Source organism: Salvelinus sp. IW2-2015, linkage group LG34 (assembly GCF_002910315.2).
Source record: "Salvelinus sp. IW2-2015 linkage group LG34, ASM291031v2, whole genome shotgun sequence".
Lineage (NCBI taxonomy): Eukaryota > Metazoa > Chordata > Actinopteri > Salmoniformes > Salmonidae > Salvelinus > Salvelinus sp. IW2-2015.
In genome coordinates, this window is record NC_036873.1 from 3,115,117 (window position 1) to 3,141,557 (window position 26,441).

Below are 26,441 nucleotides of genomic sequence, written 5' to 3' on the forward strand. Positions count from 1 at the left end.
TACAGGTGTTTGTGTCTGGCCCTGAGGCAGGTTCTGTTTGACCAGAGTGTTTGTGTCTGTGCCTGTGGCAGGTTCTGTTGTACCAGAGAGTGTTTGTGTCTGTTGGCCTGTGGCAGGTTCTGTTTGTAAACCAGAGTGTTTGTGGTCTGTGCCTGGTGCAGGTTCTTGTACCCAGATGTTTGTTGTCTGTGCTGTGGGCAGTTCTGTTGTAAACCAGAGTTGTTGTTTGGGGTCTGTGCTGCGGCAGGTCTGTTTGTAACCATAGTGTTGTGTCTGTGACCTGTGGCAGTTCTGTTGTAACCAGAGTGTTTGTGCTTTGCCTGTGCGGTTCTGTTGTAACAGAGTGTTTGGTCTGTGCCTGTGGCAGTTCTGTTTGTAAGCCGAGGTTGTCTGTGCCTGTGCAGGTTCTGTGGGTAAACAAGTGGTCCTGTTTATTTGTCCTTGTCTGTCGGTAATTCTGCATCATACCAGAGTTGTCTATGGCAGGTCTGGGAGGATCTGTTTCTCGACATCAGAGAAAAATAACCCTGTTAGCATTAGTGTTCTATGAAGGCTTCACACAGTCCAACTCTGCTGTGCTGTTATCACCTGGTGCATCACCAACCCATCATTCGGGAGGCCTCTGGGGAGACGGCCAACAGACAACTACCAGGTTTGGGCTGCTTTAGCCTGGAATCCAGACTGTTTGGTTACCATTCCACCCCTTATACTCCGTGTCATATGCCAATATGTTTGGCATATCACAAGTACAATGAAAGAATGCTAGACAAACACTGGTCACCCAGGGTAGGGCACAATGTTTCATATCCTCATTTTCTGAGCGATATTTGCAAAAATGAAAACAAAAAAAAAATGTATGGAAGCTACTTACTCTACAGGTAATTTGGGGGGGCAGAGAACAGAGAGAGAGATGGATTTAGTTCAGATCAGGCCTATTCCCATCAACACTAAACAGTATATGGACCAGTGACTGAACGTAAATCCAGTTGTTCATCTCTTTCTCTCTCTCTCTGTCAATTCAATTCAGGGGCTTTATTGCATGGGAAACATACAGTAGGTTTACTTTCCAAAGGCAAGTTAGAATAGATAATAATAAAGTGAATAACAATACAAAAACATTACACTCAAGTTTCAAGGAAATACACATTTCCAAATGTCATATTATGTATATGTACAGTGTTTTAATGATGTGCAATAGTTAAAGTACAAAAGGGAACATAAATAAACATAAATATGGGTTGTATTTACAATGGTGTTTTTTCATCACTGGTGCCTTTTTTGTGTCAACAGGTCCAAATGCTTGTTGCTGTATGGCAACGCTGTTTATTTCACCCAAAGATATTGGAGTGGATCCAAAATATGGGATTTTTGAATTCTTTGTGGGTCTGAATGTAATCAGAGAGGAAAATATGTGTTATAACAATTTTGCAGGAGGTTGTAAGTGCAAGCTCAGTTTCCACATAGCCTGTTCTCATTATGGGAGCACAGGTCTCCTTACAGCGCCTCTTCTTAGGCAAGCCACTTCACCGATTCCTTGTATAGTCCAAAAGCTCTTAAATATGGGTGCAGCACAGCATCCGGCACTGCGAAATAGGGTTGTATATGCTTGGTGTTTGGATGTTCAGGCTAGTGTATGTATGGTGTTGTGTTATGCTGGTGTCTGTTTTGCCATGTTTTAATTGTTGTATATTTATACAAGAAATATAACTTAAAACGTCGTGGTTGCAATAATTGAGTGAAATCGAGATTAGTTGTGAGCGATGAGTGTGGAAACGTAAAATAGGAGTAGAAGATGGTTAGCCAGGTGGAAAGCATGGCCAACCGTAAAAAATGCTTATTGAAATGTTCAATTATTGTGGATTTATCGGTAGTGACAGTGTTTCCTAGCCTCAGTGCAATGGGCAGCTGGGAGGAGGTGCTCTTATTCTCCATGGACTTTAGTGTCCCAGAACTTTTTTAGTTTTGTACTACAGGATGCAAATTTCTGTTTGAAAAAGCTAGCCTTATCTTTCCTAACTGCCTGTGTATATTGGTTCCTAACTTCCCTGAAAAGTTGCATATCACGGGGGCTATTCGATGCTAATACAGAACGCCACAGGATGTTTTTGTGCTGCTGGTCAAGGGCAGACAGGTCTGGAGTGAACCAAGGGCTATATCTATTCCTAGTTATACATTTTTTGAATGGAGCATGCTTATTTAAGATGGTGAGGAAGGCACTTTTAAAGAATAACCAGGCATCCTCTACTGACGGGATGAGGTCAATGTCATTCCAGGATACCCAGGCCAGGTCGATTAGAAGGTGTTTTAGGGAGTGTTTGACAGTGATGAGGGGTGGTCGTTTGACCTTGGTTGAAAACAGCAGAGGTCTATTTGGAGGCGAGTTAGTTAGGATGATATCTATGAGGGTGCCCAGTTGCTACAGATTTGGGGTTGTACCTGGTAGGTTCATTGATCATTTGTGTGAGATTGAGGGCATCAAGCTTAGATTGTAGGATGGCCGGGGTGTTAAGCATGTCCCAGTTTAGGTCACCTAGCAGCACGAGCTCAGAAGATAGATGGGGGGCAATCAATTCACATATGGTGTCCAGGCCACAGCTGGGGGGAGAGGGTGGTCTATAGCAAGCGACAACGGTGAGAGACTTGTTTCTGGAAAAGTCAATTTTTTWGAAGTAGAAGCTCGAATTGTTTTGGTACAGACCTGGATAGTAAGACAGAACTCTGCAGGCTATGTCTGCAGTAGATTGCAACACCGCCCCCTTTGGCAGTTCTCTCTTGGCGGAAAATGTTATGGTTAGGGATTTCAGGGTTTTTGGTGGTTTTCCTAAGCCAGGATTCAGACATGGCTAAGACATCCGGGTTGGCAGAATGTGCTAAAGCAATGAATAAAGCAAAGTTAGGGAGTAAGCTTCTAATGTTAACATGCATGAAACCAAGGCTTTTACGGTTACAGAAGTCAACAAATGAGAGCACCTGGGGAGTAGGAGTGGAGCTAGGCACTGCAGGTCCTGGAATAACCTCTACATCACCAGAGGAGAAGTAGGATAAGGGTACGGCTAAAGGCTATAAGAACTGGCCGTCTAGCACGTTCGAAACAGAGAGTAAAGGGAGCAGGTTTCTGGGCACGATAGCATAGATTCAAGGCATAATGTACAGACAAAGGTATAGTAGAGAGTACATTGGAGGTAAACCTAGGCATTGAGTAATAAACCAGGTGATGTCATCGCATATGTGGGAGGTGGAACTAAATGGTTGGTTAAGGCATATTGAGCAGGGCTAGAGGCTCTACAGTGAAATAAGACAATAATCACTAACCAGGACAGTAATGGACAAGGCATATTGATATTAGGGAGAGGCATATGTAGCCAAGTGATCGTATGGGTCCAGTGAGGGGTTGGGCTGGCTGGGGACTCGGCGATTCAGACAGTTAGCAGGCCGGGGCTGGCAAGCTAGCAGTTAGCAGGCCGGGGCTAGCAAGCTAGCATAAGGGCCTTAGAGAGACGTCGCGATGGGGGAAAGTCTGTTTTTGCCGCCTCGTGCGGTATGTCGATAGACCAGTCGTGGAATTAGTAGGGTTCCAAGTAGCAGAGTGGTCCAAGTCCAATTGGCAAAATGGGTATAGTACTTCAAGAAACTGGCCAATGGATCAGCTAACAGTCCAATATGCTATACATAGCTAGCAGGCCGCGGTTAGCAGAATGGGCCTTCAGGGGACGTCGCGCCTGAGGGGCCTGTTGGGATCCTCGGCAGATTATGTTGGTATTCCAGTCGTGAAGGATCGGCGGGGTTCCGTGCCCCGTACCGGCAGTAGAAGGGGTCCGGATATTGTAGCCGAGGAGTGGGCTTCAGGAGTAGCACAGGAGTAGCACAGGTCTAGCATAGGCTAGCTCCAGGCTAGTTGGTGCTTGCTCCGGGACGGAAACGTTAGCCAGGAGGAGTCAACCCGGGTTGCGGTTAGCTAACTGCCATGATCCAGATGAAAAGGTTCAGWGTTTGCGGTAGGAATCCTGGGATATGGAGAGAAAAAGAGGTCCGGTATGCTCTGGTTTGAAACGTGTTGTACGAACTGGCGAGAGCTTTCCGAGCTAAAGGTTAGCTGATGACCGCTAGCAGTGGTTAGCTGGCTGATAGCTAGTTAGCTAGCTAGCTTCAGTTGAGGTATTCCAGTTCGGAGGTAAATAGAAATTCTTTAGAAAAAAAAAACAGATCCACACCCCATTGGGTGAGGCGGGTTGCAGGAGAGTATTTTGAAGTTGAGGTTTAGGAAAAATATTAAAAAGAATGCGAAGAAAAATATATAAAAGATGTATACATAGGACAAGACAAAGACATATGACTGCTATGCCATCTTGGAAAACTCTAGTAGTTTTCATTATAAATGATAAATCATTATAAATGATGTCTGAGTGTGTCCCTGGCTATCTGTAGATTAAAAAAATAATAGCATTGTTATTTGGTTTGCTTAATATAAGGAATTTGAAATTATTTATACTTGTACTTTTACTTTTGATACTTAAGTATATTTTTGCAGTTAAGTATATTTAAAACCAAATACTTTTAGACTTTTACTCAAGTAGAATCTTACCGGGTGACTCACTTTTATTTTTTGGTAATTTTCTATTAAGGTATCTTTACATTTACTTAAGGATGAGTGTTGGGTATTCTTTACACCACTGTGCAAACATAAATTTTTTAAATGGTTGCTTATCTGGCACAAAATGCATATCAACCAATTAAAATCATCAGTATACTTGCACGTGACAGAATGCTAAATTGTAGTAGCTGGTCCCATAACATGGCACATGTTGGCCCTATGCTAACCTCAACAGTTAGCACTGATTTTATATCCTGGCACAAATTYTTAATCAGCCTATCAAAGACCTTAGACTTTATATCCACCAACCAATAGCATTTCATAAAATAGGTCAACCCTAGCAACTAGATGGATATTTTAAACCTTCAAATTCAAGGTTTACTTTTGTTCCGTTGGCCTGTAACAAAATGTTGGGTGCCAATATTGTATTGATGCATCCTTGACTAGGTTACCAGCTACTACTAATGTTAGACTACATTTTCACAGTTTTTGTTTTTGTTTCACACACACCTATCCACAAGGTCCTTACAACATAAGTTTATCATACATCGTAAACACATTTGTCAAATTTCAGTCATGTAGGCTACCATTATCACCATTACTTCTAGGCGGCACACTCTGCTAAAGCGGTTGACTCTAAATCAATAGTGCACTTTCACCATGAGCCCCTCCCGCATCAAGCTTTTTAGTTTAGGAAAAAACTGTTCACTGCCGGACCTTGATGTTAGATTCAAAACGCACGTGGCGAAAGGGATGATTTATAATAATTCATAGCCTATAAAACATTATAGGCCTGCATGTAAGTGTAGCCTACATAAGAATATACTAATGACAGCCAAGTGTCATCCTACATTAAGACTGTCGATTAAACATCTTTAAAGGAACTGCAATACTGCCTCATGTAGGATGATAATGAGAATGCAACCTATAATCCTATTGTACACTAACGCTCATCCTCCTCGAGTCAAATGATGCATCTGTAACCACGTTTCCATCCACAGTTTTTGAGTAAAGTCAGCTGTGATGATGGAAACAGGAAGTTTTGGTAAAATTGTATAATTGCAGACATTAATTTGTTCTTTCGTCATGGTGGGATGTTTTTGGGTTGGTAAATACCTTGCATGGTGGACTTTGCTTCAAAACAACTTTAAATGCATGCAAGTGATCATCAAAACTTAAGGTTTCAAGAGCTGACCCAACCAAAAAAACATTAGTCTTTTGGAACAATAGCCTTAATTTTGTAAAATAGTGCCATTTCAATGACTACTTCACCACCATGGTGCTTTACCCATTTAACTGACAAAACATTTRTGTGCACTGAGACATTCAACTTGGCCACAATCTCATGGCTTTCTTTCAGGTCATTGAGCCTTGACATCTTTCCTGGACCTATAGCTAGTCTATCCTGGCTGAACGTTTCCCAATTATATGCCATGCAATTTGTGTTTCTTGGCTAAGGTGATAGTGACATTCTTAAAACTCTTCCATTTCTTTTTAAAGAAATTATGTTTCGCCTCGAAGCGCATACACCACGAGTGAAGAACGGGCCCAATATTCCTTATACAACGAGGATAATGTGTCATGAAGTGGTGTTTCGTTAACAGATTTCTATSAGGAAACAAATACTTAAAGCCTATGATGTTCAKCAATTAAGTGCTTCAGATAGATATTATCTTTTCTTTTTTTAACCTTTAACTAGGCAAGTCAGTTAAGAAAAAAATCTTATTTTCAATGGCGGCCTAGGAACAGTGGGTTAACTGCCTTGTTCAGGGCCAGCTCGGGGATTCGATYTTGCAACCTTTCGGTTACTAGTCCAGCGCTCTAACCACTAGGCTACCTGCCGCCCCAGATAGTAATGCCCTCTGTTAGTATAGGAGAAAACACAATATTTACAATTTGTAGTAGTAACAGAAGCAGCTGCCAGTATTTATCATCTTTCTGTACCAGATCACCAAATATCAATGGCAAATTACGGAGACACCAAGACTAAATAGCATTTAGACCCAAATCATTGCTCCCATCCAATTTGAGTGCAGGTGGACGATTCCTCTTCTCTGTGTGGCCATAGTTAAATGAATGAACTCTACCGTACACATCTTTAGCAGTCACAAAGTTGGCTTGTATATAGTGTAACAACTTTTACCTCATTGTGCAACTCCTTCTAAAATGTCATGCATTATATCAACAAAAATTGTCTGTAGTATTGAAGTACTGCAGAGTTCAATAAGCAAGCATGCTTCACACCGTACATATGAGGTAGTGTTGGGTTTGACTGAGTAGTTTGACAATGGTCTGAGTTCATGTGTTTTGTTCGTAAAGTCATTCTTTGGTAATCCTCAGAGAACACTGTTTGAAAATCCACTTTCTCATTGAGGCAAAAACGTCAACAATAACGAGCACTAAATGATTCCACACAACCAAACAGGCAATGTATACCAAGATTATCTCCAGTTACTTGGATAATACTGCCATGTATACGACCACTGAAGAAGGGAACTTCAATACCCTCAGTCTCAAGCACTTTCAAATCGCTTACTATTGGCTCAAGAATGGATTCCAATGCATAAGTTAAGGTCCTGGGTATGGAAGAGTGCACATAAGTTAATATTTACCAAAATTGAATTCAACTTTGGGGTAAMATTTCTCAAAGTAAAGTATATACCTCCCAAATTGTGAATAACCTTTTTTGATCCCAATGGATTATCAGTCTCAAAGTCATCAAAATAGTTGAATTTGCAATGCATTTTTCTCGTTAGAAAAGAGAGGATGTATATTTTAGGCCATCTTCCAAATCAAAGTAAACTCCATATTTAAAATTGTGCCCCGAGTTAAACATGCCACTTGTGTTTTGGGTTCTACAAAATTGACTGCAATGTCTCAAGAATTGGAACGTAAGAAAATGTATCAGTTAGGACTATTTGATCATGAGTTCCAGTAGTGTTGTTTCTTCTATGGTCAAATCTAACACCAAGGACTTTTAACTGGTTGAACTGTTCCCCATTTTTGTTTGAAATAAGCACTTAATTTTGATACCGAATTCAACAATGCGAAAGGCTTTTCAATATCCTGAAAAGAATGTTGGATTTTTCTGACAGTTTGTGTCTTTTGAAGATATACATAAGCGGTCGCTTTAGCTTGACCCTGTATYTCCTGAACTCCTTCTTCCATGGAAGATAAAACTATTTACAGTTATCTGACCTACACTTGCAGACTGCAGTTGTGCAATAGCAGACGCACACATATCAAGTGTGTTCTTGTTAGATATTGGTACAACCTGGTTACAACTAGAATTTGAAGGAATATGGCTGATTATCAACGGCTGTATTAGCATTCAAGTTAACGTTTAACAAAATATGACAGTCTCCGGAATGTGCCCTGTTCAAATGCTTCCTAAAGCCTGAAAATCTACCAAATACACAACAACAATCTGCTTGACCACATTTTAGTTTAAGAGTTCTACCAGGGCACATTCCATGCATCAACTTGAGATGCCTCACGAGGAAGTTGGTACTTCCATGACTAGCATGGCAAACAAAACATATAACTTAATCAGCATTAGTGCAGGAGTCTAGCTCTGAGCTCAAATCAAATCAAATTTTAGTGCAGGAGTCTAGCTCTGAGCTCAGCAACCCTTGGAGTCTCCTTAATCTTCCCAATGTCTGTTGTACACAGTTGTCTGTTTATGAAGGTGTACATGTTGCGCAGCATTGTATTGTAAGCAGTACTAAAAACAAAGTGAGTCTTGAAAAGCTCATCGAAGGCACCAAGAGTGCTCGTTGACATGCAAGGCTCGCTTGTCCAGGATGATGAAGTAAGAATGGATGCTGCTCTTCATGGTCCCGACTGCAAGAAGATATGGTTGGCGGCTCTGGTCAATCGCATCAAGGTGCTCCTGGATACTGGTTCCTGCCTGAAGACGATAAAAACTAACACCATCAGTAGTTCATAATAACGGCTGCAGCACTGTCCAAGAATAAGAGTGCCAATACAAACCTTTTAGAATATCACAAGATGCTGTTCGGCTTGGGATTGAGACATCTTGCCTGGTCTTTTGCGGCTTTGTGATGGAGGAATCAAATGGAGCAGGAGAAGGATGGAGGAAAGATCACCGTCCCATCCTAAACAAAGARATCCTGATTTAAAATGGTAAATTCCATCATCAGTGACATTAACATTTCAGAGTCATTTGAAATATAAATGATAATCATCTAACCTTCAACATTCGTGTCAGCTCCCTCATCAACTGCAGATTCTGCCACCTGGATCAGCTCCTGAAGTTCAGCTCCCTGAGTGGCCTTGCTTAGGGTCTTGCTTAGCATGAGGATCTTTTGCTTAAATGTAGTTGGCCACCTCTGCAAAAACTTGGGCTGATGTTCCCCCTCCAAACAGCAGCACAAAATCTTGTTCAATCTGAAACAAAAACTTTAGTTTTGTGCAAGTCAATTTCTTTCTCACAAAACATTCCACTTTAACCTAACACAGTTTGAGTAAATCACCAGCCTACACATTATTGAACTACTATTACTGGCCAACCTGAATTGGCATTTAGTGATTAAACACAATTTATACAACTTAATTTTCTTTTTTTTAAGTCTTGCATCCGGAAAGCGTAAAAATTTGGTTCGATGGTGSAGCATTTACTCGGTCGTGGGTCATCTTCTTCCTGTACTCAAAGGTCAATTTCATCTTCTGTTTGACTGTTTCTTCATCAGAAGAATGTTTCATATGAGAAATGGCCTCTCTGCACTGGTCTTCACTCAGGGTAGCCWAAGTGGATGGACTGGACTCCCTCTCAGCAGTTGRGCCTCCAGAGTATAATTGAGTGGGCAGTTTCTCTGAAGCCAAATTCCTCAATGGTTTTGATTCTATACCAGAGGTACCGTACCCTTCTCCACTATTAGGGTTGTAATAATGTTCCTTAAGAAAWTGAACATGGTTACTAATCTTGAAAGAAAAAACAAATAACCAAGTCCCATTTGCTCTGATACCATACCAGAAGAATTAAACGCAGATGCCCTTTATCAATTGTAATGTATACTTACATATCCATTTGCGGTGTAGGGATCTTTCAGGTTATGGGAATAAGGAGACAATTCTTTGTGCAAACGTTTCTCACACTGAGCGGTGGTGATGTCCTGACAAGAATATAATAAACTCAGCAAAAAAAGAAATGTCCCTTTTTCAGGACCCGGTCTTTCAAAGATCATTTGTAAAAATCCAAATAACTTCACAGATCTTCATTGTAAAGGGTTTTGAATGAGCGGTATGGCTGGTGGCATTGACATGCTGGAGGGTCATGTCAGGATGAGCCTGCAGGAAGGGTACCACGAGGGAGGAGGATGTCTTCCCTGTAACGCAGTGTTGAGATTGCCTGCAATGACAACAAGCTCAGTCCGATGATGCTGTGACACACTGCCCCAGACCATGACGGACCCTCCACCTCCAAATCGATCCCGCTCCAGAGTACAGGCCTCGGTGTAACGCTCATTCCTTCGACGATAAACGCAAATCCTACCATCACCTCTGGTGAGACAAAACCACGACCTGTCAGTGAAGAGCACTTTTTTTGCCAGTCCTGTCTGGTCCAGCGATGGTGGGTTTGTGCCCATAGGCGACGTTGTTGCCGGTGATGTCTGGTGAGGACCTGCCTTACAACAGGCCTACAAGCCCTCAGTCCAGCCTCTCTTAGCCTATTGCGGACAGTCTGCGCACTGATGGCGGGATTGTGCGTTCCTGGTTAAACTCGGGCAGTTGTTGCCATCCTGAACCTGTCCCGCAGGTGTGATGTTCGGATGTACCGATCCTGTGCAGGTGTTGTTACACGTGGTCTGCCACTGCGAGGACGATCAGCTGTCTTCCTGTAGCGCTGTCTTAGGTGTCTCACAGTACGGACATTGCAATTTATTTCCCTGGCCACATCTGCAGTCCTCATGCCTCCTTGCAGCATGCCTAAGGCACGTTCATGCAGATGAGCAGGGACCCTGGRCATCTTTCTTTTGGTGTTTTTCAGAGTCAGTAGAAAGGCCTCTTTAGTGTCCTATGTTTTCATAACTGTGACCTTAATTGCCTACCGTCTGTAAGCTGTTAGTGTCTTAACGACCGTTCCACAGGTGCATGTTCAAACTTCTTAGGACTAGGCGTCCCACTAGCATGCCATGCGATTGTTTGATGGCGCCCCACATCAAAATATTTTTCCACCGTAACAGGTTTCATAAATTCACAAATAGCGATTTAAATATTCACTTTTTGAAAATCTTTCTCTGATTTGTCATCCAAAGGGTCCCAGCTATAACATGTAGTGTCATTTTGTTAGATAAAATCCTTCTTTATATCCCAAAAAGTCTGTTTAGTTGGCRCCATCGATTTGAGTAAGCCACTCGTTCAACATGCAGAGAAAGGAATCTGAAAATCTACCACTAAACTTTGTTAAAAGAAGTCAAAATATGTTTCTATTGACTCCTCCCGATACCCTAAAATGTAATATTTCATTCGGAAAGAAGTATGTTCAATAGGAAACCGATATTAGCAGGTGCGTCTTGTCTTCATTGCTCGACCAAACACGAATTTCCAAGAGTGTGTCCCTGTACTAAAACTAATTTCTTACTCGTTTTGGAAGTTACAAGCCTGAAACATTGAACATAGACTGCCGACACCCTGTGGGAGCCATAGGAATTGCATCCTGGGAGCTAGAATTCATCATTTCCCTATACTTTCYATTGTAAGCGCATGGGCTCTCAAAATTWATTCTGGTTGGTTTTTCTTTGGATTTTCTCCTAACATATCTATTGTGTTATAGCCTCTTACATTATTTTAACAYTTCTACAATCATCAAAGTGTTTTCTTTCCAATGGTACCAATTATATGCATATCCTGGCTTCAGGGCCTGAGCAACAGGTAGTTGACTTTGGGCACGTCAGTCAGGCGGAAATTTAGAAAAAAAAGACCCTAGCCCTAACAAGTTAATTGTTTATGGTTCATTGAACAAGCATGGGAAACAGTGTTTAAACCCTTTACAATGAAGATCTGTGAAGTTATTTGGATTTTTACAAATTATCTTTGAAAGACAGGATCCTGAAAAAGTTTAGTAAGCAGCTGAAATAAAGAGAACAAACTAACATGAGGCTTAAAAAGGCTTGGTGCTGAAATGAGACACAAGCCCATGGAACCACCACATGAAGCAGAGTTAACTGCGCAGGACAGGGGCGAGCTATCTCACAAAGACGTGCAAAAAGTGAAACATTAGCTGCAACACACACAAAGTCAAAACTGTTCGACTTTTTATGTTACACTGAAGTCTGACAACCAAGTATTTAAATTAAAATAGCTAAATAAAATCAGTGAAATAACTGTTTAACACTCACCTTTGTGTAGAACAAATTAGGATTTTGTGTATCCAACAATGGCGTTGAGAAAATAGGAAATTTGAGCGCAGAAATTGAATTTATGGGGAGGGTTGTGATTATGTTTACACTTACTGAGTAAAAGTCTACAACTAATAGAGTAAATTTTTACACCTTAGCAATTAACACCAGTTATCAACACTGACACTAGGGGTCATTTGGCAGTGGCAGTTACTAAAACAACTCTATGGGAGTCGATCATTTTTGACACAGTGAATTTAACACGGGTGATTTTACTGTGTACCTGCACTGTATATGCCAGAGTAGGCACATTTGCTATTTACTGCAACAGTTAGTTTTGTCACAATCTGTAGAGTTGAAAAACTCAGGGTTGAAAACGTATTGAACTTTAGATTTTTATTAGGTATATGGAAACTTAAGCAAAAAAGTGTATTTTCTTTATGCAGATTTTTTTTTAAATATTCACATAAATCTGTCGCCAATTGGAAGGAAATGGAAACCTAGCTTGTGACAAAGCAGATGATTATGAAATTGCATATAAACATGTAGGCCTACATTTAAGTGTATGCGTATGACCATTTAAATAACCTATACAATATGATTATTTGCCAAAAGCAGTGTGTTTGTGCAAGGCTTAACGATTMATTCTTAATCTTCATTTTCAAGTTGTTGGCTGTAGGCTACGTCCCTTTTCAACACACTAAGACAATACATGTAAGTCTACATTTCAAAGAGTGTGAAACTTGTGCGATTCGAACACTTGCAACAATTATGTGGACTAGGCAATTTACACCGAAAGCAATTTGACCAGTCAGTCAAATACACATGATAGTTGTTTTGATGATCAGAACGTGTGGTTGGAAGAACTTGTGCCAGGATAAAATCAGTGAGGTTAGCATAGGGCTAACCTCACTGTGTGCCATGTTGTCTGATGGGACCAGCTACAATTTAGCGTTTCGTCACGATTTTAATTGGCTGATACATATYTTGTATCGGGGGACCCGTTTAAATTTAAGTGGTTGCTTATGTTTGCAAGTATGGACCCTCCATGTTTAAAGTGTGTTTATTATCTGTGTGTATGTACCTGGGGGAGTGTATGTCTGTGTAATCTGTATCACCTGTCTCTTCCAGGAGGAGGAGGGTCCAGAGGTGCTGCTGTTGAAGGAGGAGGGATGTGTGGAGAGTCTGGGGAACCCTAAGGGGACCATGGTCATAGAGGACAACCAGACTACACCWCCTCCTGAAGCCACAGAGGAACCAGCTGAGCAGCACAGGACCACACACAGTCTCACTGAGGTGAGCCCACTATGAATTAACGTCTTAATGGTACTAGGTCAGGGCCTGTCCACAAAGTAGGAGTGCTGATCTAAGATCAGTTTGGTCATCAAAATGAATAAGACTATATAGACAGGTGCGGGACCTGATCCTCAATCAGCACTTCTACTCTGAGATAGTTTGTGGTTACAAGCCCAGGTCTTGGTTAATTTGGTCTTAAGTTTTGGACCATGCCTTTCAATTATCATAAGATGAATTAAAAAGTGTCAAGTAATCAAATCAACTAGCATGTTTGTATAGTATTCATAGCAATCCCTCATTGCCCAATCAGAAGATGCTCCATAGCAGGGTGCTCATATCAGATTTCTTAATCCAACATCCTCTCACTCTGTAYCTCTTACAGTCAGTAGACATGGAGGATGGGAAGAATGATCTGCTGGTTGTCAAAGAGGAGACAATAGAAGATGAACCAGAGAGCATTGACCTGCTGAGTGGACTAAAGATGGGGGAGCAAGGTAAGGGAGAAATACATATAGCCTGCATATAGTAATAGATCTTCAATGGGAATAGTGATGCACCTGGCTATTGTTTTTTCTCCATTCMTGAAATTAAATGAATACACCTTATGTTTATACACAAAAACACGTATTATAATGTATGAACTTGACCAGGTAATTGACAAACTCCATATATAGAGTTTTCTCTGCCATGTTTATGAATTAGATTTTGTAACCTCTTCCTGCAGGTGGTTGGCAGGAGGCTAACAGAGGAGACTGGGCAACCATCTTGGGTTCACAGACTGGTATAGCCAAGAGCCCAGAGGACGCCATCACCGAGCAGGCCATGACCAGAGGCGACATAGTGGATGTTAGTGGATGGGACAGTGTACTTAACTCTGGGCTGGGGAACAACACTGTTAACCACAACCAGAAACAGACAGGGGAACACAAAACTAAATCTGAATTTAGTATCCATGACAATAGACTGGCTGAGACCAGGGCAAGGCGTAGATTTGGTCTGCAGGGACGGGAAGGTGTCCCTATGCAGCAGGAGAGAACAGATACAGACTCGGCTAGCGATGCTCCATCCTGCTCCTATAGTTGTGATTCAGAGAGACTGATGGCACCTCAGGTTAACCCCCTAACAGATGCTGYCTTCAGCCTGCCTTCTATAGGATCTATCAACTGGAACATGGACCCTGTGACAACACAAACACTCCCTGGCCTTCATCCTCCTCACACTCTCCTTATGTTAAACCAGACCTCAGACAATGCTAGTGCCTCAACAGCAAATGGCTACACAAGCCCATTGACAAAKGACAGTAGTAGTAACGCTATCAGTAGATCTGGTAGCAAAGAGAAGCGCTTCCCGTGTTCGTTCTGTGKGAAAGCCTTTCGTTTCTCTAAACAGGTGGAGATCCACCAGAGGATGCACACGGGAGAGAAACCRTTCGGCTGCCACCTGTGCCGGGACAGTTTTTCACACTTGTCCAGCCTGAAGAGGCACCAGAGAGTTCACACAGGGGAGAAACTTTTCAGCTGCGTCCTGTGCAGGGCCAGTTTTTCACACTCCTCCAGCCTGAAGAGGCACCAGAGGGTCCACACAGGGGAGAAGCCTTACACCTGCTCTCAGTGTGAAAAGAGGTTCTCCCACCAGCACCATCTCAAGATGCACCTGAAAGTCCACACGGGARAGGACATTCACCCGTTCGCACTGCGGGAAGAGGTTCTTAGAGAGGAGCTACCTGACAATACACCAGCAGAAAATGCACACGCCCCATGAATAGTGTATGTACTAGTTTGTTTGTAGTTAATTCTGCTGGTTTTGGATGTAGTCGGGAACTGGATGAGGTGAACTGAGGAAAGAATGAGTATGATGAGGCAGAGGAGATGGTATGATGGTGTAAAAATGATTATCCGATGGAAAGTGACAACTTTGTCCTGTTTGATGCTGGTGTTTTATCGGGAAATGATAGTTCCTTAATGAATGTTTTCTTGACATTAAGTAGTGACGATGTTGAACCTTTTTCAAAGCATTCTAAAAAATAATTTTATCAAAGCAAACCTTTTTCAAAGTGTTCTAAAATTAATTTATCAAAGCGAGGATACCAGATTAACAGAAAAGTGTTACCATAGTGAGAAGTTATTCTACAATACTTGTCACATGTATACTTTTGTGCAATAAAAGTACTGACCATTTTTGTTGAAATTAAATAGAAAATTGAATCTGTGCTGACTGACTTGGTTATTTTTTTTATCATTGCAGGGACTGAGTTTCCCTTATTTCAGTCAATCCAAAACATTCTTAATTCTTGAATCAACACATGGATTTTTTTAAATAATAAACTCCAATGGCTCCATATATTTAGGTACTTGAATCACGTTGTTAGAAATTGGCTTGATTGTAGTTAACATTTTATAATGTCATGTTTCTGTGTGTACAGTAGAGTTTTATATAAACCATTATGCTTTTCTGTTCAATATGTGTTTTACAGTCTGCAGTCCATGAGGACCTGCTGATATCTGATGTTGCTGGTGGGAGAGACTGGACCTCTGAAGCGGCTGGTCAGAAACCCTGGCACCAAATCGGACCGAAGCTCGAGGGACAGACTCCTGGTCGTCATCAGAGAGACGGAGGCTCCAGTCAGGGATCCAGTCTGCAGCCCAGACCCTTCTCTTCACAGTCTCAGTGCAGGGATGAAGCAGGGCCTGGGGCTGATAGAGATAGACCTCCTATTCCTATGATACAAACACCACAGAATCCATGATGAGGGGTGGGGGGTGACCCCCCTGGTGGTAGTCTTTCAGGAAGAGCCTTCTTCAGTATCTCATCTAATGCCTAGTGAATTGGTTCATAGGGTCTGTATAGGTACCTCTTGTGGGCGTTCACCGCGAGGTACCTAGCCTTTAACACAGCACACAATCCCAACAACACCCAAACAATGGCTAGAGGTCAAGGAGGGAGCTCAAAGACTAACCACCTGAGGGTGGTGGCTCCTGCTTCTTCCACCTCTGGTGTCATTGGGTCACAACATGAGAGGCCGAGCAGTAGGACAGACACCGACAAGCCATATGACGTGTGGGAAGCGCTTTACTGAGGCGAACTATGTGAAGAAGCACCCGACTGTTCACACCATGGACGCCCATCAGGTGCAAACTGTTACACGAGCTTCTCCTCCCTGAGTAGCCTTAACAGACATAGGGAAGAAATCGTAGCAGTGTGGCTTGAGACGTACACATGGGATATCTGGGAACCATTCCCCATATATTCCCATACGCATCGGAGTCGAGTCTTTCCAGGTTATTTCACAGCTTGTTTCTAGAACAAGGCGCTGTTATACTGTAGATCACCTTATATAATCGGATCAGTTTTATTTTCTTTAAAATCATAAGCTGGTAAAGGGGTAGGCCTGTGCTTTTTGCAATTTTCTTTAATAAAACGTAAGTCTGTTTGACAGACAATTAGGCTGCGATGTCCATCGATTTGTCGATCAATTCCTCCACCCACCATGCACTCTTTAGGACCAAGTCTCTGATGGGGTATGAGAGGGTATTAAAATGAAGACTGTTTAAATGAATTATGCATACTCGAATTTGTCTACTTTCAGCACCATGTGCTGTCAATTTCCAATTGATTGTGCCTTTGCTGCTGCTTCACGTTTCAGCACCACAATGTAAGTCACTTAAATCGGGCTTATTGTGAGGTCAGTAACTCTGATAAATTGATAATTGGCAAGAAATTGTTTTTACTAAAATCAATTATAGTAGTAGCAAGCTATAAAAGTTGAGCTCCGGTCCTCCTCATCTTCGCCTTCTCCTCAATTGAAATTGCGCACCCAGCGGAGAATCAGAATATATATATATATATCCCAATAAGCAACTAACTCTAAAACACTGAGAAATATTGACATTTTGTCAATTACAAATTACATGACCCTCTCCTGGACTAGAATAAAAAAAAAAAAAATACTAAACCCTCCCCTTGACCAAAATTGAAAAAGCATGACCCTCCCCCACTTTCCTCCAGGTAACCATTCTGTGCATTTCGATCTGTYCATTAGCACTAGCCTGCCAATTCGCCCTAACTATTTTTAGCTCCGGTGTTAGCTAGCCTATGGGTTTTTGTTACATTGAATCTATATGCTTCTTCTATAATTTGTTTTACTACTAGCCTGTATAAAGAGAGAATTGTATGTATATGTTGTAGCCTATGCAATACAAGGGTGTTATTGTAGTGGTTTTGTACACCACCAGACCATATTTTAATGTCATCACGAATCACATGAATAGCATCGAAAGCTATATAAAGTACTGTCTGTCACTGAGAAAGAGGTTCATGTATTTGTGAATGTTTTTCATTGAAATGAATGTTAAGCAGGCATGTTTTATCCTGTTACACAGGCCTAATGAAACAAGCTGTGCATCACCCAAAAAAAGCAGTTGCTTGCATTTGTAATTGAACCTCAACTCACCCTGTTGTAAAAATAAATGAAAGAGAATTGAAATACAGTAGCTACTTAGGTTTGTTGGGGTGTGATCCATGTATTGATTGTATTTAGCTGACCCAAAGAACAAGCTAGATGTAGTTACTATTRAATTTATTTTGGTTAACAGACATAAACAACAATGTACAGTGTGGAGCCAGAAGATATCACTTAAAATTGGTCCTCTGCCCTCACCGAGTGGTGCAGTGGTCTAAGGCACTGCATCGCAGTTGCTAGCTGTGCCACTAGAGATCCTGGTTTGAGTCCTGGCTCTGTCGCAGCTGGCCATGACCGGGAGATCCATGGGGCGGCGGACAATTGGCCCAGCGTCATCCGGGTTATGGGAGAGTTAGGCCGGCAGGGATGTTCCTGTCCCATCGCGCACTAGCGACTCCTGTGGTGGGCCAGGGCGCATGCACGCTGACACCGTAGCCAGGTGTACGGTGTTTCCTCTGACACATTGGTGTGGCTGGTTTAAGCGGACATTGTGTAAATAAGCAGTGCGGCTTGGTTGTGTTTCGGAGGACGCATGGATCTCGACCTTCGCCTCTCCCGAGTCCATACGGGAGTTGCAGCGACAAGACTAACTATCAATTGGATACCACGAAATTGGGGAGAAAAACACATATCATGATTAAAAGGCAAGACAAAATTATAAATGCATTCATTTATATTGACATCCTAAAAAGTGGCAATATTCCCTACACTTTTTCCTAACCTTAAAAATCAACCATATGAATTGCACATTTCGACCTTAAAAAACAATCTATTCATTGCACATCACACCTATCGTTCAAATAAATACACCTGACCAGCAGTAGGGAGCACAATGGAGTGGTTTCTCTTAGACAACCTTGTCCAAATGAAAACCTTTACCTACTTTTTCTTTGCTTGATCTCCAAGGGGAGGCTATTCCATAGACAAATGCTTGTATAGCTCCTCGCAGTCCTGTTTACTTTTGGGATTTTACAGGACATAACACAAGCTCTGGTATTGTAACTGTTGGTTGCAGACCATATCAGTCTGTTTTTTTCATATAACCTCAGGCACAATCATCTTAAGATGTCAAACATATAATTAAGTTTAAGTTGGTCCATTCTGAACGGCAACAAGCCCACCTCCTGGAACTCCTGTACCCCTATATGGTTCCAAGGGGAGACATTAAGCATATACCTGATAACATTATTTTGCATGACCTGCATTCTCTTTCTCAGCTTTTTTTGATAGACCGCTATACCAAGCAGAGCAGGCATAATCAAAATAACACTGAATCAAGGTTGAGACCAGCAATTTCTTCAATTTGATGTTAAAATATCTAGTGTTACGATAAACATTTCAATTTGTTCCCCTTTTTAGAAAGAATTTTAGCAGCAATCGGGTCCCCAGGAAGGGATTGATCTAGGGACACACCAAGATAAGTTACACTTGTTTTAGATTCAATCTCCTGGCCTGCACAGTTTGCCTTTATCTTGTCAGCCCTAAGAAATCTACATTTTGTTCCAAACAAGATCGATTCAGTTTTTCCCAAATGTAGCGACAATTTGTTGTCAATCAACCAGTCTCTAACAAAATGCAATTCCTTACTCAGGGTCTCCTCTATATAAACTTTATCCTTCCCTGATACCAGTATGGCTGAGTCATCAGCATAAACCAGSAGTTTGCACTTTACTGTACCTGGCATATCATTAACATATATAAGAAATAAGAGGCCCTAAAATTGATCCCTGTGGTACTCCACGGGATATTTATTTGGCCTCTGACAGAACATCACCAACATTACATACTTGTGTTCTGTTGGTCAGATAAGACCTAAACCGATTCACTGCTACATAATTTAGACCCATGCATTACAGTTTCATCAGGAGAATATCATGGTCCACAGTGTCAAAAGCTTTCTGCAAGTCAAACATGACCATACCTGTATAGTTCCCTTTCTCACTTTCCTGCTTGATGTGGTCAAAAAGGTGGATGAGGCGAGTATCAACGTAATGAGCGGTTCTAAAGCCAGATTGGAGATCATAAAGAAGTTTGTGCTCGAGAAGGTATCCCTCAAGTTGATTAAAAACGAATCTCTCAACAACTTTGGATAAGGTGCTGAGAATCAACACAGGTCTGTAGTTTCCTACATTTGTTTTAATGCTTTTCTTGTGGAGTGGAAACACCCGGGCTGTTTTGAGATCATTTTTTTWYTTTTWTTTTTYCGTTATTTTACCAGGTAAGTTGACTGAGAACACGTTCTCATTTGCAGCAACGACCTGGGGAATAGTTACAGGGGAGAGGAGGGGGATGAATGAGCCAATTGTAAACTGGGGATTATTAGGTGACCGTGATGGTTGAGGGCCAGATTGGGAATTTAGCCAGGACACCGGGGTTAACACCCCTACTCTTACGATAAGTGCCATGGGATCTTTAATGACCTCAGAGAGTCAGGACACCCGTTTAACGTCCCATCCGAAAGACGGCACCCTACACAGAGCAGTGTCCCCAATCACTGCCCTGGGGCATTGGGATCTTTGTTTAGACCAGAGGAAAGAGTGCCTCCTACTGGCCCTCCAACACCACTTCCAGCAGCACCTGGTCTCCCATCCAGGGACTGACCAGGACCAACCCTGCTTAGCTTCAGAAGCAAGCCAGCAGTGGTATGCAGGGTGGTATGCTGCATTGGGAAATGTACCACTACTAATAGAAAGGTTTACAATATGTGTTATCATTTTAGCAGTGACACAAGCACTATACTTTATGAATCTTGCAGGAAGGTTATCCAGCCCAGTTGCTTTTTTTGTGCTCATTAAGCATAGTAGATTGGAAACTTTGTCCTCTGTTACCATGTACAGCTCAAGCAAATAATTTGTGATAACTTTGCTAAGGTACAAGTTGTTAATGAATTATTGTCCATAGCAGGTCGGTAATTCTTAACTAGAGATGAGGCTATAGTGGTAAAAAATGTGGTAAAATAATTGTTCAACCTTTGCCTGGTCATGACATAAAACATCATCAATATCCAGGCCAATGTGCAGAATCATCCATGTTTCCCATATTTGAATTCTCATTTTATTCACAACGAGCCTGGGAGGAGAATGCAGAACCTTGCATTAACCTCAACACCAGGTAATATGACACATATTAATGCCAAAATAACATACATATATATATATTTTACCTAAAAGTGTGGTGCTCAGAACAGGTGGGCCTCTGCCCTGAATGACGGGTTGCCACTGCATATGACTAATACAACTTGATTAAGTATAACACAGGGTCATCATATTCAATCTCTCTTCCCCCCTTCAACCAGTGTTATTATGGTTGGAGTAAATATTACAGGAGCTGATGGTAACAAATAATATAATATAACATTTGTTCACAGAAAATCAACTATATATAAAATGCATCCAGTAGCTGGCAATTCTCATACTCCAATCTGTTTACAAACCCCCAAAATAATAAGGACAACAGAAAAAAACTTTTGGTGTTTCAGAAAACCTGATTTTTTATTTTCAACAATACACAGACAACATTACAGTAGACSATTCAATTACAGGTTATATTATAATAACTTTTTGTTTCCCCAACAAGAGCAAAAAATGACATGGTTAGATTAATCTCACCCGGGCGCACGTGCAGGCATGTTTTGAATCGGCTGAAAGTTGATTGCATTCGATTTGGAACCGGGCTGCCTCACGGAGTGACGTAATTAAGCTAACATTTGTACATTTAGAATGAAAGTGTTTTTAGGTATGATGTACACTGAACAAAAATATAAACACAACATGTAAAGTGTCGGTCCCATGTTTCATGAGCTGAAATAAATGATCCCAGAAATGTTCCACACACACACACACCCCTTGTGCAGGGGACAATAAAAGGCCACTCTAAAATGTGCAGTTTTGTCACAACACAATGCCACAGATGTCTCAAGTTGAGGGAGTGTGCAATTCATGATGGCTGCAGGAATGTCCACCAGAGCTGTTGCCAGAGAATCCAAWGTTAATTTCTCTACAATGTCATTCGAACTGGTGAACTGTTACATCATAATCATTGAAATTGTTGCATGTTGCGTTTATATATTTGTTCAGTATAGTTTGTTGATTAAGACGACATACAATTATGTTAAAAATGACCAACCAAGCATATCCAAAATGTTTATTGTTAATTAAATTATTGTAAAAAATAATACAGGATATGAGTAAAGTAAGCAATTTATCATAGGAGTAATGGGGTACCCTACAGCTGTACCCTAATCAGGGGCGTGGTCACGTTAAACCCTGCCTCGCTGTGTGTTTCTTTGTGAATGCGGCATTTGTCTGCTGGAGCGCCAATGAGAATGAGAAGAAAATATGGGAAAAGACGACGAGGTGTCAATGTGAAGAAAGAAGGGGCTTTGCAAGGTTACGTACCCTTGCCGCATTCAGACCATATTTAAGCAATAAGGTGGGGGGGTGTGGTATATGGCCAATAAACCACGGCTAAGGGCTGTTCTTACGCACAACGCAACGCGGAGCGCCTGGATACAGCCCTTAGCTGTGGTATATTGGCCATAAGCCACAAACCCCGAGATGCCTTCTTGCTATTATAAACTGGTTACCAACGTATTTAGARCAGTACAAATAAATGATACCCGTGGTATATCACGGCTTTCAGTCAATCAGCATTCAGGGCTCGAACTACCCAGTTTATAGTGGAAATTCGAGCCCTGAATGTGTAATGTAATGAGCAATAACGTAATTCAAATTACAGCGCGCATATCTTTTAATTTAGTACCCGTTTTCATTTAGCCACACCCTTTGAGCTATGACGCACACCAATAAGATCCGTTATCTTCRGTGTAAACGGAAGTGAACATTGACCAAGAACCACTTTAGCGGTTTTAATTGTTGACATTTAGACGTTTGACAAACTGGAACAAAAACAATTACTCATAACAGCACAGCATCACATACTTACCCCATGTAGTGTTTAATTTGCGTTGGAGACTGGACCTTGTTAATTGATGTTATCTAGGTAAAGCTAGCTAGACTAACGTTAGCTAACAATGGCTAACTGTATGGTTTTTCACACTCAAATAGCCTCCRTCATGGAGGTGCTAGCGAATGCAGCCGTGGCAGASATCTGTAAACTCGTAGACGACGACTATGCAGTGTTCCGTTTGGAAATRWCTCAAAGCCAGAAAGAAAACAGGGSATTGCGGAGGAAACTACAGCTATTGGAATTGAAGGTATCACGGGAGCGCGCAGAGCGCGTCCTCGCCAGTCGTCCCAGTAGTGTCAAGATCCTTGACCGATACAGAGGAATGGCAAGAGGTACATTTTGCAGAAGGCCGAGGGTGCGTGACATGTATCCCTGTTCGCTTCTGCGCATGTGTGACTTTAGATGTGTTAACCACGTTATGGTTAACCAGAATTGGGTCTTGGTCGGTTTTTGGATACTATGCAAAACTTATTCCCCTGATTACTTAGCTTGCACAAAGACACAATATCATWATTTATAACCATATTTTTGATTGAATGAATTTCCTWTTATTTACTCAATTAAAACAATGTGACGCATGGAACATAATCAATCAATCTATAAATATTATATCAAGAAGTTATGGGAAGGGTTAGCTTACATCCTTGCCAATTCTAGACAGTGGCAAAATTGTATTGGTGAACAATATAGCGTTGAGCATTGACAGTAGCTAACCTAACCACCTCTTTTCTCCCAATCACTCTCTCAGGTGAAGGACATCTCACTGGAGGCCACAGGAGCTTCGTGAAGCCAGCGGGACACAATACATGGAGAGATGACCAACCAATAACTATTGATGAGGGGAGTGGAACCTCAACCCAGCGCGTTATCGTGATAGAGGTTTGTGTAATAGTGTTGCATAAAAAACTACAGTCACTTTGGAAATAAAATCTGGCCCATTTATTTCAGAAAGGCTCCCCTYAGCTATTCACTTGCTTACATGTAAATCCTGATTTATTTGCCATATTGGAGCTTGTCGCGACTTCACTACGACATTGTTATCCAATTCTACTCATTTCTATTCATTCTACTCCAGTAATAACCTCTCTTCTTGTGCCAGTCTGCAGAGGCTGCAGGTCCTGCAGGGTTGTCTCTGGTGAAACAAGAGAGGACTGAAGAAGAGCACCCACAACACAGCAGAAGCATCCCTACTGGTGTAACGTCTGGAGTGGCGCCCCCTGTAGCCACGGAGGACCTATCCACCGCTGCTGCGACCCAGCCCAGGACTCGATGCAGCATCACGGAGGTCAGTGGAACGCTGAACGCCGTACTCAAGTCAGAGACAGACACTTCAACTGTAACACAAAGGCTTTTACAAGATGGATTATCTGACCACAGGTCAGACCCAGAGAGACTGGAGCCAGGGAGACTGGGCTGTACTCCTGCTACTGGCTCAGAGTATTTACTTTACGGTAACCGAAGCCCGAGGATGGTTCATTCCCATCGGGACTCAGGTGACGCGTTAGAGACTGGCAATGATCCGTCTTGTTCTTACACTTCAGAGATGGACCCTGGCAACATACCCTTGGGCTTAGAGACACAGACTGCTCTGTCTAGAGGGGACTGGAACCGGTACAGTAGTAGTGTATACTCTGAAGGGTGCCTAGATAAGAAAGGGGAGGTTATAGTGGTAGACGATGGGACTGTGAAAGTGGAGGGCGACGCTCCTCCCACATGGAATGCAGATAGTCACCTAGGAGACGGACAATCACAGGGCAGAGATTTTTTAGATTACAGCGAAAGCTTAGAGACAAATCCAAATGTCGCAACCAACTCCCCTTTACACACGCTCAGAGATCGCGACCCAGTGTCCATGTCGTTGGGGCCTTCTGATTCACACGGCCATGTCCTTTTTGATCAGGTATTGAACTCAAACGACAGGGCTAGAGGCCAGGTTCAGGAAGGGGGAGCCACATCTGGCAGTAGTAAAGAGAAACGATTCTTCTGCATGTTCTGTAACAAAGGCTTCAGCTGCCCCCAGAAAGTGGAGATCCATCAGAGGGTCCACACAGGGGTGAAACCCTTCAGCTGTACCCAGTGTCACATGCGCTTCGCCCAGGCTGGTGACCTGAAGAGGCACCATAGGGTCCACACAGGGGTAAAACCTTTCAGCTGTACCCAGTGTCACATGCGCTTTGCCCAGGCTGGTGACCTGAAGAGGCACCAGAGGGTCCACACAGGGGAGAAACCATTCGGCTGTCACCTGTGCCGTGCTAGTTTCTCCCACTCATCCAGCCTGAAGAGGCACCAGAGGGTCCACACAGGGGAGAAGCATACAGCTGCCCCCAGTGTGAGAAGAGGTTCTCCCACCAGCACCAGCTGAAGATGCACCTGAAGATGCACACGGGAGAGAGGCCATTCGCCTGTACGCACTGCAGGAAGAGGTTCTCAGAGAGCCCATTCAATGCGTGGGTGGTTTGAATAAAAAAATATCACTTTTTTGGGGGGGGGTGGGGGGCATTGAAATCACTAAAACCAAATGGGAACTGTGTAGGAATGATAATGGAGCTACATTTATGATCTCCTCACTCATGTCTAGCTTGCTAACAGGCATCGAAACAAAATCTAGACAGTTGTTGAGCATCAATTTATTTATTTTTAAAAGGGGAATAATGGCACATTTCAAAAAAGTCCTGACTCATTGTTTGACTGTCTGTCAAAGGGAGAGAGAGCTAAAGCCAGAGCTACATCACCATAGCTACTGATACATGCATGTTATTGAAATGTGATTAATGCTCACTGTGCAATTTTTCATTGGGGTAGATCAAATGTGTTATTATTACATGTATTATAAGCCTACATTTACAAAATCGGTAGACTAATGACAATCATTTACAAAATGATGCAGGGGWTTTTGTTTGTAAGCCAGGGCCAAATTGCCTTCCTCAAGCGAGAAAGATCATGTGGTAATGCAGGCTAATTTTATGCAATGGAAAAGCATTCTAATACCCGTGCATCAAATAATCTACTCCTTGAAAGTCATGTATTGATTATACACTGAGTTTACAAAACATTAGGGACACCTGCTCTTTCCATGACATAGACTGACCAGGTGAAATATATGATCCCTTATTGATGTTACTTGTTAAATACACTTCAATCAGTGTCGATCAGTGTCGATGATTTTTAAACCTTGAGACAATTGAGACATGGATTGTGTATGTGTGCCATTCAGAGGGTGAATGGGCAATACAACAATGTAGATGCCTTTGAATGGGGTTTGGTAGTAGGTGCCAGGAGCAGCAGTTTGGGTCAAGAACGGCAACACTGCTAGGATTTTCACACTCAACAGTTTCTCGTGCGCATCAAGAATGGTCCACCACACAACTGTAGGAAGCATTGGAGTCAACATCGGCCAGCATCCCTGTGGAACGCTTTCAACACCTTGTAGAGTCCATTCCCCGACGAATTGAGGCTGTTCTGAGGGCAAAAGGTGGGGGTGCAACTCAATGTTAGGAAGGTGTTCTTAATGTGTTGTACACTCAGTGTACAGAATATAGCATACTTGATGAATGATGATCACTGCAATCAACAGCTGCAGTGTTGCTCATTGGATTACCCCATATCATGAAATAGGCTATGTGAAATTATTTCAAGACTAAAGGCGGACACATGGAATTATTTTTATTTGGATGGATGGTTGGCATTACAAAGGTAAGCTGATATTTTCTTATCTAAAATGTGTGTGAAACTTTTCTTCTGTATACATTTGTCAAGCTCGTTATGT

General features: G+C 42.1%; 2 pseudogenes; both read left to right on the forward strand.

The window, feature by feature from the left end:
• The window catches only part of LOC111958408 (uncharacterized), a 27,217-nt pseudogene extending 11,761 nt beyond the window's left edge, over window positions 1-15,456 (forward strand).
• A 6,978-nt stretch (window positions 15,457-22,434) lies between these two features.
• Window positions 22,435-25,822, forward strand: LOC111958412 (uncharacterized; annotated as a pseudogene).
• Window positions 25,823-26,441: the final 619 nt, after the last annotated feature.